We start from the raw sequence: 26218 nt of genomic DNA, 5'->3' as shown, positions 1-26218 counted from the left end.
TCCAAAGGAAGTGCAAGAGCGTGCCCACACGCACTTGCATTTTCTCCGCTGGTCGCTGGTCGTATAGTAAGTCCAAGCAGCAGGTGGGGGAATATTGTCTTTTTTTTTCTTCTTCTTCATCCTTGAGAGTGGGCTGCATGGCAGAAAGATCCCTGAGCCAGAGAGAGCTTTCCCGAGTGGAAGGACTCTTCCAGAGGGTTTCTTTCCCAAGTTTCTTTTGCAGATGTGTAGCTCTCACGGAGATTCTTTGCCACAGAGCTGTTCTCCTGCAGGGGTGTTTACAATCCTGCTAGCCACAAAGGGGCAAGGGTGACTTTTGTATCTCTAGTTCACAGTTCTAGATGTCTGTAGTAAACAGCCACAAATCCAACACAATTTAACCTCTCATTTCCCACTGGTAAAAGAGTTCAACGGGTACCTCCCGGGCTTAGAAAAGCATGGGTTGCATTTCATGCATTTTCTCAACCCAGGATAAAATAAGTAGGTCTCTCAGGGTTGACAGCATTGATGCCTTCTTGAACTTGGGGAAAGTTTTGTGGGCTTTTTTTTGTTTGTTTGTTTGTTTGTTTGTTTTCAGTTTTTTTGTTTTGTTTTGTTTTATCTTGTTTTTATGTTGTTGTTGTTATCAGGCTCTGGAAATTACTGTGAACACTGGGTAGATTGAAGCTGAAAAACGGCCGGAGAGAATGTTTTTTTTAAACCACTAGTGTAGCTAGCTGCAGGTTTTCTTGGGCTAGTTAGCATCTCTGGGTTATTGTTACTGACGCTAAATAATGAGCTGAGCAAAAGTACACCTGGTCATAAACTTGCTTGTGCTCTGTTTTTCTGAAGACCTGGTTCTTTTTTTTGGTTGTTTTCCTGCCCTTGCTTCCCTTCTTCTGTCTTTAGAAGCTTAGATGTGGCTGAGCATGTCAGGCTGAATGTTTACGTGCATGAGTATTTGCAGTCAGTGCACCACAAGTTTATCTTCTGCAGGACAAAAGGAAAAAGGGGAGAAGGAGGGTTCTAAGGAAGGACACTTCCCTTGTCCTAAGAACAGTCTTTGGGCAGTTGTACATAATGAAGGCAGAAGAGTCAGAGACACTTCATCTGGGACTTGGTCCAGAGGAGAGCAGTCTGCCAATGCTTGGGTGGAAAACTGAATGCTGTTATACTAGGGGTCAGGGCCCCAGCTCTCAAGTTGTTATGGGGTGTGCATGAAATGTAAACCAGGGCATTGCTTTATGGGGAATCCTGTCACCCAGGGAGCACCTTCCAACCTCATACCACAGCACTCCAGGGTCAATAGATGAGGCTGCTCAAAGTTGGAGATGAGTGGCTAGGAGACCCAACTGGCCATCCCAGTGGGAAGGGCTCAATATTTCAGTATTTGCAGTATCATGCTATCTGGGCTCCATCCACTGCACGTGGGGAGCCTTGCCATTCAAGTTGGAAGGACCTAACTTAAGCAACTCAGGGAAAGCCAAAGAAATGAGGCAAGATGAGTAATCTGATGCCTATGCTTTGCTATGATTTACTTTTGCTGTTATTGGTAAGGATGCATTGTGGAAACATTACAAACTGGGTTTGTTTGTTTTTTTAAAGACTTTGTCTTAATATTGCCCTTTTAGCATCCTGTTTCTTCTCTGTGCTCTCTCCCAGCCTTTGTCCAAGCATGCCTTTTTGACACAATTGTAACCACAGTCTAGAAATATTTATTTTCACCATTTATTTTCCCAGTATTATTCCATAAACACTTTCCCGTCTTCCAGCCAGTTTTCACATAGATGGTTAATTGTGACTGGATTAAATGGATTAATCCCTTAAATGGATATGCCATAATCTGTTTAGCAGTTTTTGGCTATTTAAATTGCTTCTATGCTTTCCCATGATTGTTATGCCACTGTGAATATTTCTGGGCATAAAGCAGTTTTATTTCTCCTTATAAAAACGTTGGGGGGGGGGATGATTTCTTAATATTGATATTAGCAAGGTAAAAAAATATGAATATTTTTGTGGCTTTTCGTGCCTATTACCAAACTGTTCTCTGTAACATATTTTCACTGTCCAAAGCCATCAGTAATATAGTCTGGAGAAAGGTAGATTTATCTAGAGACTTAGGCACATTAGATTCTTTTTTTCTCTCTCTGTCGAAATTAGGAGCTATAAAAAGACACTGGTCACTTCTTTAAATCTGGCTTTGAGTCCAATTAAGCCAGGCAGTATCATCCTCCCCAGGACAAGCCTGCAGCTCCTCAGCTTCCATACTTTGTCAAGAATTCCCGTGAGGAATCCCAAGTGCAGCAGACCCCTCTTTCCATTTCTGTAAGGAGTGAAGAGAGGGGCAGAAGCTCTCCATCCTGTATCAGACCACCTGAGAAAGATGAGCAGGGATCACAGGAGAGGAAGCTAGCTTCGGGTTGTCTCCAAGCCCTTGAGCTCAATCCTGGCAGGCTTCTTTGCCCTTCTGTCTCCCTCCCCAACCCTGACGGAGCCAGCAGAGAGGTAAACTCACTCCTTGGGCAAGAGTTGCGGCTGAGGCCTGACAGAGTAGATGGGAGTAGGGTCCTTGGGAAGGTGAGGACTAGCTAAGCTTATCGGGGTAAAAGGAACCATACCGTAGAGTCTCACTGCCTTGTGTCCTCCCAAATGCGTGGACTTTAATGATGTAGGGCAGACAGGGCTGAGTGCCAACTCTCATCAAATAAGAGCTGTAGAATGCTTCTTTTTCGGTTCCTACCTCCTATCAAGACAACTTTTTCAACGATTTATTATTTCTCTTATTTCCTCTTCCCTTGTACTTTGTCCATTTGGAGATTAATCTGTGCTCTTCTCACCTCCTGTGTAGCTCACCGTAAATTGCTTCAGTGCTAAGCTCTTGTTCATTCTGTAATTATTCGTGCAAAGGCCAAGATTGCCCAGTGGGAGCCACACAGAAACTCGGCATACATTTGGCGACCCTAACCTGCACAGAGAGAAAGGACTTGTGTCTTGGGAGCAAGATTTTCTTACCATACATAAGCGGGTTTGATAAATATGAATTTTTTAAGGGTATTAGTGACTCAGTCTGCAAGGGCTTAAGAGAAGAAGCACTGCTTCACAAAACTGGCGAGCCACTGGTGTGTCTGAATTCAAGTGGAAAGATGGGGCAGTGGTCTAAGAAGGAACAGGGGTGTTGCTGTTTCAGATGATGGACACACCAAGGGAAATGGTGTGCTCATGATCCGCCAGTGAGAGGAAAGCCTTGCCTACCAAGGATGACAGGCTTTCAAGTTGTAGCACAAGTATTTAAGAAAGATGTTACTAAGGACTTCCCATATGATGACACTCTGCACTTCCCACATGGCAATCTTCAATCTTTGTATTATTGGTTTCAGGGCTAGCTTCCTGCAAGTTTATACTCAGAAGCGAGAATGGTGCCCGCTTTATTCACTGTTACTTCTGCAGCCTGTCACTCAGCAGCAGCACCTTCCACTTCGTCAAGGTTTGCTGTGTGCCGGGACATGGGTTAAGTGCTACATCCCCATTAGTACCCTCACTACTCACAGCCGTCCCATGCAGTGGTTCCTAGGATTATTCCCATTTTTTTGCAGATTTAAAAAAATGAAAGACTAGGAGGCTAGGCCAGAGGGTAGAGGGAGACTTGTGTATAAGGATCGGGCGGGGGGAAGGAAGGAATAATTGAGGGAAAAAGAGAATCTGTGTCTCCACTTGAAAAGTTACACTTTTTGCCGTGTCGCCTTTTACCGTGGCTTTGTGCGAGCACTGATGCGACGCCCACGACACCCTTTTGAGAGGCTACCATCTTTGTCCCTATTGCGCCGACGAAGAAATTCAAGCTCTGAGATCTTATGCAGTTTGTCCAGGGTCACAGAGCTAGTGAGTCTGACTCCAGCGTCTGTTACCTCTGACTGCACCTCACTGATGTGCCGCTTTGGCACTGATCAAGGGCCGGAGCAGTCGCAGCAAAGGGTTTGCCTGGGACAGTAGAGGTGGGCTCGGTGCCTTTTTTGATCTCTTTCAACTTGAGGTTCTGGGATGGCTTTTAGATCATCCCTCTATGATGCTGCACAAAAAAACTTAGGTTTTAGCTCATGCCTGAGGTTACCTCAAAGGCAAGTTACTAAAAGTAGAGGGCTCTGAAGAAAAATATCATCATGGGGCAAGCCTCTGGTGCACCTGCCTTTGTTCTTAGCTCTAGAACTGCGCTGTCCAATATGGTAGCAGTTAGCCACATGTGGCTATTGAACACATAAAATGTTGCTTGTTCAAACTGAGGTGTGCCCTAAGTGTAAATAAGAAAACACGTCAAATCTCAACAGCTCAGTATGAAAAAGAGTATAGATTATCTTAATAAATTTGTATTGATTACATATTGAAATGATAATGTTGCAGATATAATGGTTTAACTAAAATACATTCTTTTTTCAAAGTTTATTTATTTTGAGAGAGAGAGTGCGCAGGAGCAGGGGAGGGCTGGGAGGGGCGGGGGAGAGAGAGAATCTCAAGCAAGCTCCATGGAGCCTGACCCAGGGCTCGAACCCATGAACTGTGAGATCATGACCTGAGCTGAAACCAAGAGTCAGATGCTTAACCAATAGAGCTGCCCGGGCACCCCTAAATAGAATATAGTCTTAAAATTAATTTTACCATTTTCAACTGTTTCGAAATTATAGTAAACTCACATAATGTAAAATTTGTCATCAACCATTTTCAAGTGTATACTTCCAGAGTGCTAAATATATTCTCACAGTTGTGCAGTCTGGCTCTGGAATTTTTTTTATATGGCAAAACTGATCATTTATACCCTTTAAACAACGCCTCGTTTTTCCTTCCCTCATCCCCTGCCAACCACCCTTCTACTCTCTGTCTCTATGATTCTGACTATTCTAAATACCTCATATGAGTGGCCTTAAGGTTCATCCATATTGTAATATGTGTCAGAATTTCCTTCCTTTTTAAGGCTGAATAATATTCCATTGTGCGTATACAGGACGTTTTGTTTGTCCATTCATTCGTCAGTGGATACTTGGGTTGTTTCACCTCTTTTTACTTTTTTCTTTTTTTTTTTTTTTTTTGATGTAGCTTCTACCTTTGCTGTTTGTATTGTAGTTCTGTTAGACGTCTTTGATCTGAACTTCTCGTTCCTGGTGCTTCCTTCTTCTTACCCCCACACACAAGGCCTCCGCCAGCCTTAACCAGATGTTACTCTGGCCTCCCTCTTCCCCCTTCCAAGAATCTTACCAAACCAAGAATCTTAACTATGATCAATCACTTATTTCTATAAAGATTGGTGAAAGACTGTCACGTTAAACAGTTTTCTGTAATTGAATGAAACTATGACATTTCTCAAGAGGAGTATTCCCTTTTTCTTTAATACATAAGTTGAAGGCCCAATATATTGGGACTGAGAAGGAAAATGCTTTTGAAGTGATTTGATGTTTTTAAAAGTCAACAGCTTTCCTTAGCACACAGTCTGAGAGTGAATTTTATTAACCAGTACAGGGAAGAGTGCAGTACCAATAAGGCATAAATTCAGAGCAGAGATCTATACCAGCCTGTCATTTCTGAAATCCAGGTTTTTGTAGAAAGACTTGAGTATCTGGAACTTCAAGACATTGGAATATTGCCAGTAGTTTGTAAACTTCCCATCATCAAACAGGATAAAATCCAAAAGCCATATTAGCATGGCCCCCAAGTCCTTTCAGCTTTCTAATTTCCTTTCCCCACCCCTTTCAGGCCTCTCTATAAGAAGATAAGTGTTACTGGGGTGCCTGGGTGGCTCAGTCAGTTGGGCATTCGACTTCGGGTCAGGTCATGATCTCATGGTTTGTGGGTTCAAGCCCTGCGTTGGGTTCTGTGCTGACAGCTCAGAGCCTGGAGCCTGCTTCAGATTCTGTGTCTCTCTCTCTCTCTGCCCATCCCCTGCTCACACACTGTCTGTCTCTCTCTCAAAAAATAAACAAAACATTAAAAATCTTTTTAAGAGGGTGTTACTTATTTGCCTCCACATATGCAGTGTTCTCCCAGGCCTCCCTCCCGCAACAGTATTCTCACTTCAGCCTGGGACACCCCACCCCACCTGCATGCTCCTGCAGAAGCTTAATTATTCTTCAGAAGGCCACTCTCTCTGGGAAGCATCTCCTGACTTCAGCATTGATCAGGGGAAACAGGAGGTCCACCCCTAATGAGTGGTTGCAGGGAGTTGCATGATGGGGCTCCACAATGGTGCGGGCAAAGTTAAGGGAAACCAAGACGGGATGGTGAAGCAGCCCAAGACTAGTAACTGCTGGAAGCAGGAAGGAGGAAGCAGTTACTGGGACATGGCCAAATTCATAACAGCAACCTCTAGTCAGAAGCTGTGGCCTCTCCTAGAACAGTGCAGCACCTGAAAACCTGCATTGTGAAAGGAAGGTGGCTCTCTCTCCTTCACCCTCTCATGTCCTCCCATTGACTGAAACCATCTGGAAGCCAGAAGGCACCAGTGCCCAGAGGATGCAGTTTATAGAGGTTACCTCCAAGAGCACAGAGCAGGTGGGAAAAGGGTGGATCTAGAGGGGCATATGGAGAGTATATAGTATGAGTCCCTACCTCATCTCCAAAAACTCCCTTCCCAAGCTTCCTAAGCAGTTTATACTGTTTACACCGTAAGATAATGCTTATCATATTATACTCAAATTGTTCAATCAAATGTCTTTTTTCCTAACTGCACACAGAGACAATGAGTTCTTTGAAGGTCAGACTCACTCCTCTCACTTATACATATATGTCTAATACCTAGCAAACTACTTGATAGCATGTAGGTACTAAATAAATGTGGATTCCTTGATTGTGTTAGTCCATCACACGTGTTTTCTAAAGCTCCCTTGGAATCTGGATGATCTATGATCATTCTAGATTGGGAATCTCTCAATGAGTTGGATATATAGAATTAATATCCTCTTTCTTTGAATCCCAGCTAGGGAGCTAAAATGGCTCAGATAAATGACTCTCTGTGTCTTGTTATGCTGTAATTGGTGGCCCATTAAGTCATGAAGAATTGAGGAACTTGAACTTAAGTGGTAGGAATCAGCACTAAGTTAGACCAACCATGAAGGTAAGTGTTTGCATAGGTACCCAAGAGAAATTGAGCATCTGCCTCAATTAAAATCAGAGAATACACATACAGAGAGAATCACATGCCTTTTCTTCGTGTCCTCTTTATTTGGATTTTTCATACAAACCTACATAGTTTGCAGAGAGAGACTGGAGTATTTAATGCTTTGAACCAGAAGCAGCTGGGATGAGCATTGGGGGCACAAAGAGAAATGCCAAGTAGGGCAATGGGAGAAGTACAAGGCGAAATGGAGACTGGATGTGGACTAGGAAGGACGCATTCATGGCTGAGGTTGACACAGCCATGACTGGTCCAGGGACAAACTTTTACTAAGCTGACTGGCCTACTGACCCAACCAGTGAGTGAGGACACAGCTCTGAACTATGCCAGTGTATCTTGAGTTTGCTCACTCTACAGGTCCATTTTTAACCTGGAGTTTGTGATTGTATTAGTTTCCCAAGGCTTCCATAACAAGTGACCACAGACCAGGTAGCTTAAAACAACAGAAATTCATTCTGGAGTTTTCTGGAGGCCAGGATTCTGAAGCCAAGGTATGAGCACAGCCACCCTCCCCCTTGAAGGTTCTAGGGGAGAAGTTCCTTGCTTTTTTCAGCCTCTGGTGGCTCTAAGCTTTCGTTGGCTTGGGGCTCACAATTCCAGCCTCTCCATCTTCACCTGGCCTTTTCCTATGGGTCTCCTCTGCATCTGTGTGTCTCAAAGCCCCCTCTCTTTTCTCAGTCCAGTTACTGGATTGATCTCATCTGTAAATCCTTAATTTCATCCGCAAAGACTTTGTTTCCAAATAAAGGTCACATCTATAAGTACTGGAGGTTTAGCAATGGACATAACTTTTTGAGGGCCCATATTCAACCCACGACAGAGATTTTGCTGCTTATTAGCCAGCCTCTTTTCTAAAGCCAGACCTTTCCCTTCGGTCCACATGCTCTGATCTACCTGAATCTAGGATCTTACTTCGTGCATTTTTTCCACTTTCTCTTTTGTGTCTTTAACACTTTCAGCTTGATCCTTCCCTTCAGCCTACAAATATGCTTAATTCCTTCCCAATCACAAACAAACCACCTTCTTTTCTCTAATTCTACCTTCCAAATTGAAACTCCTCTTAATGGACACCATGTCTCGCAACTCCTACCCCCGCTGCCCCCACCACTCCAAAGATGGACTCTTCCTCCACTCGCATCTCAATCATTTCTGTGCTGATTTTTGCTTTCATTACAAAAACTGCCTTTCTGTAGTGATGAGGAGAGTTTAGTTTGTCTGACCCCATAAACTCTGGTTCCCTTTCGTCCTTCTGGTCCTTTCTCCAATGTCTCATTCTCTTAACCATATCTTCCTGCTTGAAGTTTCTTTTGTTATCTCAAAGTGTCAAGTTAGGGATTGCAGAGAAAATGTTTCCTCAACTATATCTTGCCCAGCTGCTAATGGATAACTGCCCAACATCTGTTGTATTCCTTCCCCTCCAGGGCTCATGGGTTGCTTTTTCTTTGAAAATCTACTTAAAGCAAAAGTAACATTTCCAACCACCGGTCAAGTAATCAAAAGGTATTTCTTATTTTTAAATAAAGGGATACTTATTACAACAAAAACACTATACCCATCCCCAGTATAGCATTGCATCTGTTCAGTAGGTCTGTCTATTCTTGCTTAGTCATCACCCGACCTCACACAGTACAGTACTCCAGTTTCATAAGAAATAGATTTAGACTCTGACCACAGTGACCCCCTCCACCTTCATTCTATGGCAGGGTTTTATAGTTTCTGCAGAATAAGGAGGCTACAATTCACAGTGGCCCCTAGCTGTTCACTAATTGGTCAGTCTGTGTACGTGTTGCCCTGCCCCCTTCAGGTGTTAACAAGAGAAGAGGGATTTGTGAATTCAGCTATTGTTTGGACTCCAGACAGAAGCGAAGTAGGTGATTGGCTGCTCTTTCTTACAATCTTAGTTTCAGTTGTTTTCTTAGAAAAGCATCTATTTCATTAAGATTTTGAAGGCCATTGGAATAAATCTGGTATACAGTATTCTCCTGTAAAGTTGCAACTCCCTACATATTGGCAGTTATGTCTCCTCTTATTCCTAATGATACTCACTTGTGTTTTCTCTTTTGATTTTTTAAATTAACCTTTCAACAGGCCAGCTTTTGGTTTTGCTAATTAACTTTACTTAATATTTAATTGATGCAGTTTTATTAAACTTCTACTAATATATAGTATACACACAAAAAGGCAAAACATGGTAGAGCTCAGTGGATCTTGACAAAGTGAATGTGCACTCATGTAACAAATATTACATCAAGAAACCAAATGCTCCCATGAGCCCCACCATGAGGCTTCCTTCCAATCAACTACCCCCCAAAGGTAGCATTATCCTCCCCATGCATTAAGTCATTTTGTCCGTCTGTTTTCTATTTCCTATACCATGTACTTATGTAGAATGTGTATACTTTTATTGTGTCTGGTTTTACTCGCTATTGTGGAGGGTTTCTCATCTGTAAGGGACTTTGAGTGGTAAGAGCACTGGAGACCATGACTGTGAGTCACCTGACAGAGGGTCTGGCCGGAGCAGATGAAAGTGGCAGTTAGTATCATGAGATGATGGCCTTATCTGCAGATGGATGAAGTGGGGGAGACGAGAAGGAGAAGTGAGGAGTGTGTGTAGTGGAAAAAGCACAGCTAATTTATCCTGACAAGTTCCCAAACATGTCCTGGCCAGGACCAAGACAGGAAGACCTATGGTGGAGAGCGGGATTTTGGTACCTCCCTTCCAACTTGCCTGATGGAATGGTAACCACCAGGTTTTACTATTTTCCTAATATTTTATTATAAACATTTGCAAATACATGGAAACACTGAGTATTACAGTGAATACCCATTTACCCACCACCTGGATTCTACAATTAATATTTTGCTCTTTGTGCTTTATCACATATTTTATATCTGTCCATTCATCAATCCATCTTTATTTGTATGCATTTAAGAGGAAGTTGCAGGCTTTAGCAGTAGTTTTTTTTTTTTTAATTGAGACGAAATTCATGTAACAAAAAAATAACTATTGTAAAATGAATAATTCTGTGGCATTTTATACACTCATCACGTTGGGGCGCCTGGCTGGCTCAGTCGGCTGAGCCTCTGACTTCGGCTCAGGTCATCGTCTCGCAATTCCTGAGTTCGAGCCCTGCAGTTGGGCTCAGAGCCTGGAGCCTGCTTCGGGTTCTGTGTCTCCCTCTCTCTCTGCCCCTCCCCCACTTGCGCTCTGTCTCTCTCTCTCTCCCAAAAATAAACAAACATTAAAAAAATATATACGTTCACAATGTTGTACAACCACACCTATCTAGTTCCAAGACATCTTCATCTGTTTGCTCCAAGACAAACAGCCTCTTACCTGTTAAACAGTTAGTCCCTTTTCCCTTTTCTTTTCAGCCCCTGGTGACTACCAGTCTTCTCTTTGTTTCTTTGGATTTACCTGTTCTGGATATTCTATGCAAGTGGAATAATTCAACAAGTGACCTTTTGTGGCTGGCTTATTTCAGCTAACATAATGTTTTAAAGTTCATCCACATTGTAGTTCATATCAGTAATTTATTTCTCTTTATGGACAAATGATATTCCATTGTATGGGTACACTACAATCTGTATATCCATTCATCTGTTGGTGGACATTTGGGTTGTCTTCACCTTTTGGCTATTGTGAACTTGGACGTTTGTGTATAAAGATTTAAGTACTTGTTTTCAATTTTTATGCCTAGGAGTGGATTGGCTGGGTCCGATGGTTGTTCAATGTTTAACTTTTTGTGGAACCATCAAGGTGTCTTCTTGGTTTTTTAATTTTTTTTTTTTACATTTATTTATTTTTGAGAGACAGAGAGAGACAGAGCACAAGTGGGGGAGGGGCAGAGAAAGAAGGAGACATAGAATCTGAAGCAGGCTCCAGGCTCCGAGCTGTCAGCACAGAGCCCGACACGGGGCTTGAACTCACAAACCGTGAGATCATGACCTGAGCCAAAGTCAGTTGCTTAACCGACCGAGCCACCCAAGCACCCCAAGTTGTCTTCTTGGTTTTAAACCCCAGGAGATAACTTGCTCAAAATGGTCATTAGATTAGATGTTGTGCTTTCACGGCCAGTTATGAGCAGTCACTTAGCTCCAGTCTGACGTTCCTTGATTAGTCTATGTCCTGGATAAAATACACAGGGACTTCAGTGCACCTGAGAGGTGATGCTGATTGGGAAGGCTACAGTTTCCTCTTGTCTCCTGTAGGGTGTGTCAATTTACCTGGCATTGGAGGGGCTGGGTGGATTATCCAGGACATAGACTCCTCAGTTTATGGTTCCTGTTATGTGATCAGCAAGTCTCCATTCTAGAAAACTGCTACATGGAGTAAGACTCCTGTGAATGCTACATGAGCCCCAGATGGCCAAAGCAGCTCCAGACTCCCACATAATTTCCAGGGTTTCGCTAAGAGCTAAGTACCACAGATTTGGGTTGGAGAGAGAGGGATTTGACAAAGAGATTCATGGGAGTGGCAACCTCTGGAACAGATGCTGACAGCTGGTGTGAGATTTCAGAGGGCTGCCCTTGCTCTGTTAGCCTGAGAAAACAGGAGAAATTCCAACTATTGCATGATATCATCTGTGCTTTAGTAGCATTTGTTTTTAAACTACGGATTTAATTGCTGTTCCTTTGGCTCCTGTTTCTTCTTTCCCCAAGAAAAAGGGAATCTTTGAAATTCCCATGAAAGCACATTCAATTGCCATGTCTGTTCCAACTTCAAGACAGAATCATCCCTAATAATGAAAATAAATCTGTTCTTGGCAAAGCAGACCCAAGTGTTGCTTTTGGAGAGTCAGGAAGGGGAAGCAACAAAGTGTCAGAGTGGCCCAGAGACTGCAACAGATTAACAAAACCTGTTTATAAGCATGCCAGTAATCCACCAAATTTGTACAATGTGTGATTAGGGGCAAATCCCATTCACAAGAATTTGGTCAAGTAAGCAGAGTGGGCTCTGGTAGATTTTGCTTTGCAGCTGAAGAGGTCTAGATCAAAAAGGATATGCAGCTTATTCATGGCCATAGAGCTAGCACGAAAATAGAGCCAGATTTCTGGCATATAAGAAAAATATAATAATCACCCAAGGTGTTGGGGAAATAAAACTTTGGAGTCCTGTAAAACCACATGTCTCAGTCACTGACCAGCCACATAACCACAAGCAAGTCATTTAGCTATGCTCCCCAAACCCCTCAGCTTCATTTTCTTCATTTCCGTCCTCTGTACAATGGATCTGAAGGTACTTGTAAGATTAATGTGAAGATAAAATGAAATATTGTATGTAGGGTACTCCACATACTAGCAATTACAGGTGCTCAAAAAATTGTAGGTTTCCTGACCATAGTAGATTGTGCGAGATTTTAGAAAATCTCTTCCCACTACTTTTTCTTTTTAAAAAATTTTTAATGTTTATTTATTTTTGAGAGAGAGAGAGAGAGAGAGAGAGAGAGAGAGAGAAAGAGAGAGAAAGAGAATGAGCAGGGGAGGGGCAGAGGCAGAGAGGGAGGACACAGATTCCAAACCAGGCTTCAGGCTCCGAGCTGTCAGCACAGAGCCAGATGTGGGGCTTGAACCCATCAACTGAGAGATCATGACCTGAGCCAAAGTTGGACGCTCAACCAACTGAGCCACTCAGACACCCTGTTCCTCCTACTTTTTCAACCCTTGCTCTTTTTCTTCAGAGTGTCCTAGACTGCACATGCTCTGGCCCCAAAGCAGAGTTCTTTCCAATGAGAAGATATCCTTGACATAAGAATGATGGGGGTGCTTTGAGATGAGGGCACACTTTGCAGTCACAGGGTAGGAAGAATGGATGTTCGTTACTTAATTGAAATAAACATTCATTTATATGTACAGCTGTCAGGAAGCAAAATGATCAAAGGCCCATTAGTCACAAGGCTGGCTTTGGAAAGGGCCACTTAGTTAGGGGGTGAATTCAACATGAAAGGGAAGAGTGAACTAGTACATTGTGGCCTGGAACATTGCGCATTAGTGATTACAGGGTCCTACTTCTGTAAGCTTTCCCTAACAGAGGTTAACCCAGATGCTGAAGGTGAACTGTATCAAGTGTTAGTGGCAGGTATGGGCAAGTGATGACTTTGCATCCCTTATCAATTTCTGAAGTGGCCAGAATTGAGAGCAAGACTGAGAGGCAGAAATGTCAAATTTCTTAGAAAATATTAGTCCCCAAAGACAGTGTCAAACCTCTCAGACCACCGTATGGCAGAATAGAGTTGACTACTCTGTGTCTGCTTCAGAATTTAGAACTTGCCTGACTTTGGGAAGGTCATTAAGTCTGGACCTTTGTACGCTCATGTTCCAATAGCACTTGCCTTTTAATATGGAATTCTTATTTTTGACAATTGTAATATTAATGATAATATTTATATCATTATGTCCTACAACCAGACAGTGTGAGCCACAAATTAATAAGCATTTGCTCAACACCCACGGGGCACCAGGTGCTGCTGCCACAATGGGGATAGATATTGCAGAAGTGCATGGAGAAATAAATGATTTAATTTATATTTCACATTTTGTAAGCACATTTGCATTATACAAGCACTCAGCACATTTACATAATCTGCCAGTTGAATGAATAGACAACGCGTTGTGGAATTGCCTTTAGTATGTTGTGAGGATATAATTGCTGTTATTGTTATAATTGCCTTCATTTGCTGAGTACCAGCTATGGGAGGGCACCATGTGGGGACAGCAGAAGGCAGTGGTTGAGAGCACCAACTCTGAAGCCATATTGATGTGTTTGAATCCTGACTCTGCTACTTACGAGCTGTGTATCCCTTCAAAAGCAGCTTGATTTCCTTGTGGTTCAGTTTTTCCATCTGTAGAGTGAGATGGTAATAGTGGTACCTGCCTTATAATATTATAGAGACTACATGAAGTGATATTTATAGTGTGACTGGAACAGTACTTGGCATGATGTAACAACAACAACAATAATAACACATATGCATGCACATGTGCAAACACACACACACACACACACACACACACACACACATACATATCTTCTGGGCAATATACTCATTTTATACCTGAGGAAACTGAGACCTAAAGCCTCAGGGGCAAGGTAAACTCGAAACTCAGGTTTGTCCTCCTCCAAGTATATTCTCCTTCCACAAAGCCAGCTGTATCCTGGTAATGAACATAGTATGCTAACTCTGGAGGACCTAGAGATGATGCTTAGGGGTTGGCAAGGTCTTCTTCCTTCACTATCTATTGTAATAATAGATACATATATCTATTATATACATATGCATATATATACATATATAGATACATATATCTATATCTGTTGTAATAATAAAGCAGAGCCTTCCCGTGCCTCCTTATCCAGAAAAGAGCATGTCTATAACATCTACACCATCCCATCTTTCCTGTACGTGAGAGTGTTACCATTTCCAAAATAACAATCTCTGCATAAATGTGCAAGGACTCTGACAAAGGAATTCAAAGAGATTCTATTTCTAATGCACTTCCTCAGTTACCACTCTAAGGAAAGAAATGGCAACCTCAGAGATATGTTCTGAAGGGTCAGTCTCTCTAGGTTTCAGGTCACAACCATTACGGAGATAGCATGGCTTTGAGGGTCTGTGGTCTATAGAAGATCCTAGGAACTGGGCTAAAGTGGACAAGATGAGAGTTTTAAATCAGCACCACCAAAGCCAGGGAAGTCATTGGGGCGAGGAGAAATGCAGTCAGAGAAGGAGCCCATAATCAAGCTAGAGAAACAGTATAAAATGCCCATTCTGAAGAGTAAGGAAGTCAAATGGGAGGCAGGTTAAACTGAAGCTGGGATAAATGGGCATCAGAGAGCAAAGCCTGGGGCAGAGTGGGGTGGCAGCTCCAGATGGTCTGAGCATACTGCAACTGATATGTCCAGTTGCCTTTGGTGCCTGGAGGCTTACTTGTTTAAAAGGGGCTATGCAAGGCTGCCGACGAACAAGGTCCTCTTGGTTTATACAAGGAATCTCTGGAGTTTGAGTCTAGTGAGAGTTAACCTGGTGCAGAATTTTCTCCTTAGTCTTGCAACACTGGGAATACCTTGGGAAATGTTTGAGTCAATGCCACATATTGAAGTCATATCCCTGCTCGATTGTACTAGATAGTTTGATGGGAGAGAGCAGGGAAACAAGAAAAAACTAAAATCCTATTGAGTAAACATCACCAGGTGACATATCTCTTTAGTTTGTTACCAATTTATGATTATAATATTAAGAATCTCATTAGTCCCAAATGAGAGATTTGATTTCTGGGATGTCTCTAGGGTTGTGATGTCACAGTCAATGGAGACAAAAGGATCTTTACCAAGATTTTGTATTCTTATGGTGTCTCTTTCTTCCCAACATGCAAGTAAAACATTGATCTAACACTGCTAGGGAAAAACTAGACAAGGAGATTCATCCACCCAGACCAAATTACATCAATGTATGTGTTGTTTTATACAATACAGGGCAGGTCATTTTGGAGAGAAGTTCAACTTTGCCTTTGCTGGATTTGATCTTGAATTGGACAGATGCTCCTTCTTTACCTAAAATAAGGCATCCCCAATCTATTGGCCAACCATTGGATTTTCCCATTTTACCCATTGAGGGTAGTGGGAACTCTCAAAATCAGCCTCTTTAGTGCTCTTCCCTTGAAAGGATCCAGGAATAAAGAACCTGTGGTTTTAGGGCTAGGAGGAGGCCTTTCATGAATAGGTAAGATGCCCCATTGTCATAGGGGAAACCTGTGGGCCTAGAGCCTGTGAACCTGACCCAAAGCTGTCTTCTAAATATCTCAAATCCTTGTCTCTAGGCTGCTTCCACATAGCTGGCCCTACTCTTGTATTTATTCTAGTTCTGCCATATATCTGTATATGGTTTTTTACCTTCCTGGTACCCTTGGGACTGGCCTCCTGGTTTCTGTCATTTCCACATTTGGCTTATTTTATGAACTTCCAAAAAAATTGTTTCCTCTCCTTCTCTGCTTAACTCACTGGAAACCCTGACAGCTAACTTAAATTCTGATCTTTTTCTCCAATTTACACCTCTCCCCTACCCCTGGAGTTTTGGAGCCCAAATACAATGGTAATGATAGATGTGCCTTCTCTTCCAACATAGAGTATTTACTATATCTGGAAGCCTCTTGATGATGTTTCTGTGATACCTCCTCCAGTGCCCAGGAGATCTGGATCATGACTCATTGCCTGTGAGGCATTTTCCAAATAATACACTAAATACATCATCTTGTTCAAATTTCACAATGACTCTCAAGAAGCAATTAATGTGTATCTCTATTTCATAGAGAAATTTTGGGTTGTGTTCTAGCCATTGTGTTGTTGTAGAGATTCTGGATTCTGTTATGTTTCTCTAAAGAATGTTTTGTTGTTGTTTAATTTTTATTTTTTGTTTTTAGCAGCAGTAACTTGCCTAGACTCAAGTTGCATACTCTGCCTTGACTGTGGTGGATAGTAGCTCAAATCTCATTCAGCCTTTATTTCCTTTATCCAGGTGGTTTGCACATGGCTTCACACATGCATAGTTTTGGAGTAAACCAGAGATTTGGGCAGAGTTGACGCATAGAAACTGGGGCTCCTCTATTCTGTCATTCTCCTTTATGGGCTTCTCTCTTCACTTTCCAGAGGCTGTGGCCAACTGGGGTTCTGTTTCTGATTTCTCAAACCAGAAAGATGGTGGGTTTTTCCTTGTTCCTTCAGCTGGCCTATGTCTACAATATGACTATGACCCACCCTTAGGACAAAGTTGCAACAAAATGGGGAACTCATCCTCTGTCAATCTCTTCTTTCAGATTTCAGCTCCTGTCTCAAATCCATCTGCCTTTGTGGACTCTCTCTCTCTCTCTAGAGAGAGAATAAATAAACCCTTGGATTTATTTTGGCTTTTTAAAATATTTTGTCCAGAGTTTATAGCTGTGGTTTGTGGAGATTTGTTATAGCTGTTGTGGAGATTGGTCTGCTAGCTACTTACTCCATCACAATAAAAGCAGAACTCCAGAAAATGTTCAACAGCTACTATTAATAATTACTATCTTTACCATTATTCTCATGATCAGCCTTCTCTTGCCAAGTCAGAGAATCACAGGTATCCTGGGCAGGTGTTGTAGAGCTGACAGACAAAAAATGGCTAAAGTATATCTCTGGAATATAGGATTTGTACCCCTCTGCAAGGTTTTCAAATAGTGGTTCTTTACAGAACTACATGGGACATCACCCTCTCCAAGTCCATATATGTGTGTGTGTGTGTGTGTGTGTGTGTGTATAGTGGGAGAAGGAGGAATAGTAATTTTCTTGAGTAAAGAACAATTGGAGAAGTGTTAATTCCCCACTCACATATCCCTCAAAGGGCACATAGCAAATGGCTTTTACTTTGGAGACAGGAGGTGTCTGTTGCCAAAGTATCCCAACCAGCAGGACATGACAGAATTGTGGCTCAGAATGAGTAAGGAGGCAGGAGCACCTCATTCAAGTTCCTTGTAGCCCTTAACGGGTCACAGAAGAGGGGTCACCTCACTCTTACAACCCCTGCTGATGGAGCTTGGAGTTTATCTGTGGGACAGGAGCCACAATGCATGTTTCCTATAAGGGGCATGGCATGTGCCCCTGGCAAGGGCCAAAGGGAATGTGGCTGCCACTGAGGAGGTCCTCCACACCAGAGGGCAGCAGAAACATGCTGCTCAACAACCACGCAGTCCCCAGACGCCTCCTTGTCAGCAGAAACCACTCACACTTCACGGCACCAATCTGAAAATATGAACACTTCCTTTCTACCTCCCTGCTGTGCAGGCCCCAACAGACATAGCGAGGTGACCATGATCATTAGTTTTGGGACGAATGGGAATGATGCGGGCACTGGGAGCCAAGAAAGGAATGACCACAAGCCTGATGATGGCACAAGGGACTGCTGCTCCTGGAGGCTGACCTCTGCCCCAAGTCCTCTCCCACCCAAAGATGGGCATTGTCAAAAATGAAAAGAGGAAAGTGGAATTAGATAGAAGAGGAGAAAGATGCTGTGGGATGGGATTGTGGACCAGACCTTGTCTAAGGTTTTAATAACCAGGGCTGGGCTGAAAAAATAAAACAAAACGCAAATGACACAAAAAGAAGCTGCCTGCTCCAGGCAGATGGAGATTTCAGGGCCAATAAAGGAGCTTGCAGTTCTTTTTTTTTTTTTTTTAACATAATTTATTGTCAAATTGGTTTCCATACAGCCCCCAGTGCTCATCCCAACAAGTGCCCTCCTCCCTGCTCATCACCCAGTTTCTCTTCTCCCCCACCCCCCATTTGTGGGCTTGTGTCTGAACCTGACCAAGTGGTGGCTTCCCTTTCATACCTCCTACAGGCACAGAACTCCTAATCTAAGTGCTTGGAAGAAGATTTGAATACATGGAAATTTAACCCCTGTAAGTTGAGAGCTACCTCAAAAGACGGAAAGAAAAGCAAGAGAGCTATCGAAGCTATAGCTTCTATAATATGCAGATTATAAAATACAGATTATAATATATAAAATACAGAATATAAAATATAGATTACAATATACAGATTAAAAAATACATCCATAAAGATAACCCAGATGTAAAGGACAAAAGTTAGGCAAGTCGTAAACATGGATACATACATGGCTAAGAAACATAAGAAAAAAGGCTTATTTCTCAAGGATTGATTGAAATGCAAATTAAAACAAGGAAATACAGGGGCGCCTGGGTGGCTCAGTTGATTAAGCGTCTGACTTTGGCTCAGGTCATGATCTCACAGCTCATGAGTTCAAGCCCTGCATCAGGCTCTGTGCTGAAAGCTCAGAGCCTGGAGCCTGCTTTGGATTCTGTGTCTCCCTCTCTATCTGCCCCTCCCCTGTTCATGCTTTGTCTCTCTCTCTCAAAAATAAACAAACATTAAGAAAAAAATCTTTATAAAACAAGGAAATACATTTTTTTTACCTACTGGACTGGCAAAAGTGTAAATGATTTTTTTTAATTTGTTTTATTTTTTATTTCTTTAAATTTACATCCAAATTAGTTAGCATATAGTGCAACAATGATTTCAGGAGTAGATTCCTTAGTGCTCCTTACCCATTTAGCCCATCCCCCCTCCCATAACCCCTCCCATAACCCTCAGTTTGTTCTCCATATTTATGAGTCTCTTCTGTTTTGTCCCTCTCCCTGTTTTTTTTTAATTTTAATGTTTTTATTTATTTTTGAAGGAGAGAGAGAGACAGAGCATGAGTGGGGACGAGCAGAGAGAGAGGGAGACACAGAATTTGAAGCAGGCTCTAGGCTCTGAGCTGCCAGCACAGAGCCCGATGCAGGGCTCGAACTCACAAACTGTGAGATTATGGCCTGAGCTGAAGTCAGACACTTAACCTACTGAGCCACCCAGGCGCCCCATCCCCTCCCTGTTTTTGTATTATTTTTGTTCCCCTTCCCTTATATTCATCTGTTTTGTCTCTTAAAGTCCTCATATGAGTGAAGTCATATGATTTTTGTCTTTCTCTGACTGACTAATTTTACTTAGCATAATACCCTCCAGTTCCATCCATGTAGTTGCAAATGGCAAGATTTCATTCTTTTTGATTGCTGGGTAATACTCCATTGTGTGTGTATATATATATATATATATATATATATATACACACACACACACACACATATATACACATATACACCACATCTTCTTTATCCATTCATCTATCGATGGACATTTGGGCTCTTACCATACTTTGACTATTGTTGATAGTGCTGCTATAAACATGGGAGTGCATGTGTCCCTTCGAAACAGCACACCTGTATCCTGTGAATAAATGCCTAGTAGTGCAATTGCTGGGTCATAGGGCAGTTCTATTTTTAGTTTTTTGAGGAACCTCCATACTGTTTTTCAGAGTGGCTGCACCAGCTTGCATTCCCAAGTGTAAATGATTTTTAATATCCAGTGTTGCTATCTGGTGGGTGAGGCAGGGGCGAGGACACACATATCCTGATGCTAAAGTCCAAGTCAGAATTATACAGGCTTTTCAGAAGGCAATTAACAGTGCCTGTCAAAATTTAAAAGTGCTTGCCCTTTGACAAAACACTCCACTCTCAGGAATCTATCTTACAGCAGTCTTCCAAGTGTGTAACATAGATGTATAAGGATGTTCATGCTACATGACTTGTAATTGAGAGAAATCAGAGAAAACCTAAATGCCCAACGATAAGGGGATTGTAAAAGAAAGTATTGCCTATGCACACCATTCAGTGTCCAGGAATCAGTATTCAGGAATACCATTCAGCTACTAAAAAGAATGAATTACATTTGTACGAGTAACAGAGAAGCTTGTCCAAGGTAGTTGTTGACTGATACAAGCAAGTAGCTAAACCTTTCTGTGTTTCAGACTGTGTTCTCAGAACTTTATGTTAATTCACACATCTAATCATTTATGATTAAATTGCTCTATGATTGGCACTGTTGTCACCATCCCAAATTTTAGCCAAGGAGGCAACCACGGCCCGGAGAGACTAAGTAAATTTCCAAGATTGACTCCAAAATGCATGTCCTTAACTATTATGCTATGCTGCCCCTTGTGTGTGTGTGTGTGTGTGTGTGTGTGTGTGTGTGTGTGTGTGTTGTGTATTCATAGAGACATAGAAAGTGTGTAAGTTTTATAAAGATAATAAGACTGTATTTAAGTAATGTATTACCCAATTCTTCCTTGAAAAACAAGTCACGTATTCTCCCACATGTCCAAAGTGTCGGCTACTAGGGGCTCATATAGCTCCTTGCCTCCCCAGGAACTGCATTCTTCCAAAGGGAGCTGCCTCCTCTGAGTTCACATCCCCTTCTGTAGGGATGAGAGACAACTCACATCAGTGAATAGTGCAGAGTGCATACAAAGGCCCTTGCCCCCTTTCAGGACAATTCCAATGGTCCATCTCAGCTCCCAAGTTCCCCTATGAATCAGCTAAAGTTTTTAGCAGAATTGCATCATAGCTCAGCTTCTCTCTCTGCCCAATCCTGCTTCCTTCACTCTTCTACGGCTCTGGTGGCCAAGGGCATTTCTTAGTCACTGCTATGCCTGCTAACCTCCAACTCAGAGTCTGTCCTTGGGGGAGCTGGAAGGTGGAGAGTGGTAGCCAGAGGTGAGAAAGGGACTTCCACTTACACTACAGAAATAACGTATATTTCTATTTTGTATGAATTTTGCTCCATGAACATGTATTACCTGCATGTAACAATTTCCAAAAGGCCAATAGAAAGCATACAACATAAAATTAAGAAGTGTTGCCATAATCCTATAGCCAACATAGAACAACATTGGGACCTTAGAATCTGATTAGAGATGTGTATCCAGAGAAGAAAATATCAGGGCTCTCATTTATTTTTCAGAGTCCTCGCCTGAAAAATAAAATGCCTTTCCACTGTGCCTGGGTGTTTCTTCCTCCTGATACAACAACAACAACAACAACAACAACAGCAAGCATTTTCCCTCTGTCTCTCCAAATTTTATCTGGAAGATTTGATATTTTTGAGTCTCTGTGGGCTCCATTGTCAGAGGGTGAAGGAAACCTGCTGCATTTTCTCTCAAATCCCTGCTGCAGAGAATAGGAAGCATTGAACCTTGTCAGAGTTCCAAATTTATTATATAAAAGCAAAACAGAGAAGCTGTTGAGAAAGAAAGATTTGCTGATAGATAAGAGGTTGGTTTAGTGGTTAGAACAGGAGCCCAGTAATTTTCAGGAGTCCACTTATAAAATATTGGTGCCCAGTTTGCTCATTCATTCTCTATGCATTCATTCATTCATTTATGTATCAAAACCTTATTGAATTCCTACTTCATGCCACATATTATGTTCTTGGGAGGTGTATTGGCCTGACCATGATATGATGAAACAACACTGACTTACTGATTGGTGAGCTATACTCTGGATGTGAAAAGGTACCATATAGCAAATTTGGTCCAAAGGAGGACCACCTGCCATTGTACCTGTCCCAGAGAGCTCTCTAGAGCTTAGGTATAATTGAGAGGATGTGAATCACTGTAGCCTACACAAAAAGCTACTGGAGAATTGTTTTTCCTGGGTGATTGAAGAGATTCCATATTATGCCATGTGAAACAGAAGTAGGAGATTTCCTGTCAAATTTAGACATGAATGACATTGTGATGACTGCTAACAGTAAGGGCAGCCCTTTGCTCCTGAAGAATATTTGGATGAGTGATGAGATTATAAGATCATAATCACAGGCCTGAAATCAAACAAATAGGAATTGCAGGAAAGCAGCATAGGCATTCAGGAAATCAATAAATGAATAAGCAAGTGAGTGAAACTCTACCTAGAAAAATGCTTTACGCGTTCTAGGCACTCAACAGAGGTCACTAAAACAAAATGGAGAGACTAAAGCGCATATACTGTGTAACTTACCGCCTCCCTGTCTTCCTTCCAGTGTATGTTGAGCACCTACTATGTGCTAAACACTATGCCAGGCAGTGATGCCTTTGCACATGTTAGTTCAAACCACACTTGCTAATTCCAAGCAGAACAGGAGCCTGCATTCCCTCCAACTCTTCTGCCATAACCAGACCTTCTAAAAAGTGCTTCCATGACCAGAGAGAGAGAGAGAAACAATGAAAGCTCAAAGTCATTTCACATGCAGGTTTTGAACTTAAACCCAACTAGCTCTTGAAACTACTCTTTTGACAGAGAATCTGCTCTTGGAACAACAGAAGCATTATGTCAGTGCAATGGTGACTGAGATATTTTTAGATTCCCATATTCTGACTTGAAGCAGAGCTTGAAAAGTGGAGCTGTCCAGGAGTAAGAAAAGACAGGCAGCCAGGGAGTAGGAACCTCTGGCATTATGGAAACTCAGAGCAGTGGTCTGCTAAAGGAAAATCTAGTCTGATGTTCAAACTCAACTGTATTACAAACTAGGTGGGACCTTAGCTAGCAGAAGTCACCTTGGAAGGTTTAAATGTACTTAGGTACGAATACCATTGCTCCTTCTCAGATTGTCGCCTGACAGTGGATGCACTGGCACACTTGAATAAAACCTCACTGATTGGATACCCGTTGACAAGAAGAGGATTCCAATTCCAGGTATCCAGTCAGGTACCAGGAAGAAGAGGGGAAGGCAAGTGGAAACAGGGGCAATGTAGGGTGCCTTGCTTGAAGGAAGGGATCATCAGATAGTAAATTCAAGCCCATTATAACTTTGTGGGAGGTCAGGCCCTGTGGTGTCATAACTTGTCAAGTTTCAAGAGAATCAGGAAATCTTGACTTTGATTGAAATCCTCAATACGTTTTTTAATAGGCACCATCCAGAGACATGTATTGGTTAGGTTTTACCTATGGGAGGCTCTTGAAGGCAAATGGCCCCCCTGGTCACTATTTCCCTGGTGAAGAGGGAAACAGAAAATGAAAAGAATGTGCAGTGGTTAGGTGTTGTCATGGCAACCAAGTACAGTACCTATGACACCAAGGGAGCCAACCTTCCTTCCTTCTTCCTTTTTTTCTTTTTTAAGTTGGTTTTTAGAGGAAAACTAAGAAAGGTATCGTGTGAATAAAAACCTTATTTTAACCATAAAACAAGTTTGGTTTTTCTCTCACACTGCTCTCCCAGCTTTGGGGCAGCTTTGAGAGTTCAGGAAAGACTCTCATGGTTCCAAGGTGACTTTGCTTCCCCACTTGTGGGCAGGCCATGTATTTGAGCATAGCAAGCAGTATTCCAGAAGTTTTTCCACCAAGCAAGGGCTTGGCCCTTCCTGATCTGGTAACTGTGTATCTGGGGAATTTACAGGAAAAGGTGGACAAATAAAATAAGATCTTGTTACCAACCTTTTTTAGTTCTGATAAAGTACACCCTATGCTATCTTTTGTCTTTTCCTTTTAACTTCTGGATCTTCATTTTTCTTTCTCAGACTCTTTTCCAGGCTTGGTAACAGAAAGCCTTCAAGGTTGTAGAATGAAGTGGAAATAGCTTGTCCTGGGAGTCTGGAGACCTAGACCAGTTGTGATACAAGCTAACTGAGTGACTTTGTAGAAGCCTCTCTGAACCTCACTTACCCTCACTTGTAATGCAGCAATAATAAGGCAATAGATTGCCATGGTTTCAGGAACCTCAGAATGAGGGGCAGAAGATCTAGGTTCAGTTCAAGTTTGACATGATCTGTATGTGTGATCTTGGCTAGATCACTTCTCCAGGTCTCAGTTTCCCAACTGGCAAAATAAAAGTGCTCATCAGTTCACTCATTCAACAAGTATTTGTTGGGCTCCTAACATGCGTCAGGCTGTTTAGAGGTTAGACTAATGTTAAATATTTCATAGTTTATGTCTTCACTGGTGTTAGTGAGTTGAATATTGACCTCCAAAAGACCTGTCCATATCCTAATCCCCAGAACCTATGAATGTTACCTTATTTTTAAAACAAAGGTCTTTGCAGATATATCTGAATTAAAGATTTTGAGATGAGATCATTTTGGATTATCTAGGTGGCTCCTAAATCTTATGACAGGTATCGTTATAGGAGACATACAGAGAAGAGATCCATAGGGGGGGAGGCCATGCAAAGATGGAGGCAGACATTGGAGTTATGCAGTCACAAGCCAAGGAACACCTGTAGCCACCAAAAGCTGGAGAAGGCAGGGAAGGATTCTCCTCCAGAGCTGTTGGCTGGAACATGGCCCTGCCAACACCTTGATTTTGGACTTTGGCTTCTAGAACCGTGAGAAAATTAATTTCTGTTTTGTAAGCCACCCTAATTTGTTATGGCAGCTTTCAGAAACTAATATAGATGGGATTAGGCCAACCAGCTGGCCACTTACTTCTTTTTTGTGGGACCACCATCTGTGGATGCTCACAGGGCTTTCATAAAGCAGCAGCCCCATTTGATTCCACCCAAAGCTCCCTTTGAAGGGAGCAGTCCAAGATATTTCTTTCTTCTCAGGTTACCATGGTCTCTACCACATGACCATTCCATCCTTGGGGCCACTGGTTTACTAGAAAATAGCTGGCTCAAGGTTGCAAGATGGCTGCAAGGTAGCCTGGAGGAATACTTTACCTAATAGGGCTATGAGTGAACATATTGGACCACTTTCCTCCACTCTGAGAGTTTGAATCTAAGGCACAAAGAAGGAGATATTAGTTGTTAGAAGATGCAAAAAAGAAAAAAAAGCAACATGAAGAACCCACGAGAGTGTAGGAAATGTGAGCATATAGAATCAGGGGCCACAAAGGCTTTAAGTAAGCTGAAGCAATTGAGTATAGAAAGTATGCTTTTAAAAATCAGTTTATTAGGATTGAAAGTGGATTGGTTTCCACTGGTAACAACAGTTTCAACTTCCATTTTTGGAATCCATTTTGGATTTGTCCATTTAAGATCCTTATCAGGCTGGCTAGGGACTATACCCAAACTCTTCTCTTTGGGCTTCTTACCTGGACCAGATGTTGGAGATGTCCATGTCCTTGGCACTAGGCTTTGCGCCATGAAACAGTGGTGAGCATTGGTCCAGCCCCAACTGGGGAATGTGCACATTGTCTTAGAGCAACTTTATCAAGACTTGCAGTGCATGGCTATCTGTTCTACCTCTGTGCCTAGTACCTGGTTCAGACTTTTCCTGAATGCTGGTAAATAAAAAGGGTACTAATGTAATAAATACCACTTAATCAACTCCAACATCATGTCAAGTGCCATGGTGGGAATTTAGCATGAATTATCTCTGATCCTCACAATAATTCTGCCAAGAGAAATTATGATCTACCTTTTAAGAAATTATTAACAATATTTATCTGGCACAGTTTGTGGGCATCATAGATAATGTGTCTAAAACGGCACATAGAAAACATTTCAACGTCAGTTGCTGCTACTACTACTACCAAGAAAGTTGAAGAGAAAGTTCAGGAGGCTGAGTACCCTCTCCAAGGGTGACAGAGATGGTACTGAGAGGGCCAGGCCAGGTTTGACCCCTGTTTGATCCTGTGTGTGTACTTCCTACGTCTGTGATGAGGAGTACTGCTATTGCTAAGCCTTAGTCATGGGTGAATCTACTGATATGTCATGGATTCCTCTAGAAGGGCACACCGTGGGCCACACAGGGC

At 42.2% G+C, this 26218-nt stretch overlaps 1 protein-coding gene across 4 annotated transcripts in view; it reads left to right on the top strand.

The window, feature by feature from the left end:
• Positions 1-26218, top strand: part of LOC125151731 (putative uncharacterized protein DDB_G0294196) — a 447030-nt gene that overhangs the window by 199329 nt on the left and 221483 nt on the right. The gene's annotated exons all lie outside the window — the stretch shown is intronic.

The sequence above is a fragment of the Prionailurus viverrinus genome, chromosome E1 (genome assembly GCF_022837055.1).
Source record: "Prionailurus viverrinus isolate Anna chromosome E1, UM_Priviv_1.0, whole genome shotgun sequence".
Taxonomy (NCBI): Eukaryota; Metazoa; Chordata; class Mammalia; order Carnivora; family Felidae; genus Prionailurus; species Prionailurus viverrinus.
The sequence above is the reverse complement of the archived record's forward strand: the minus strand, read 5'-3'. Positions and strand labels throughout refer to the sequence as shown.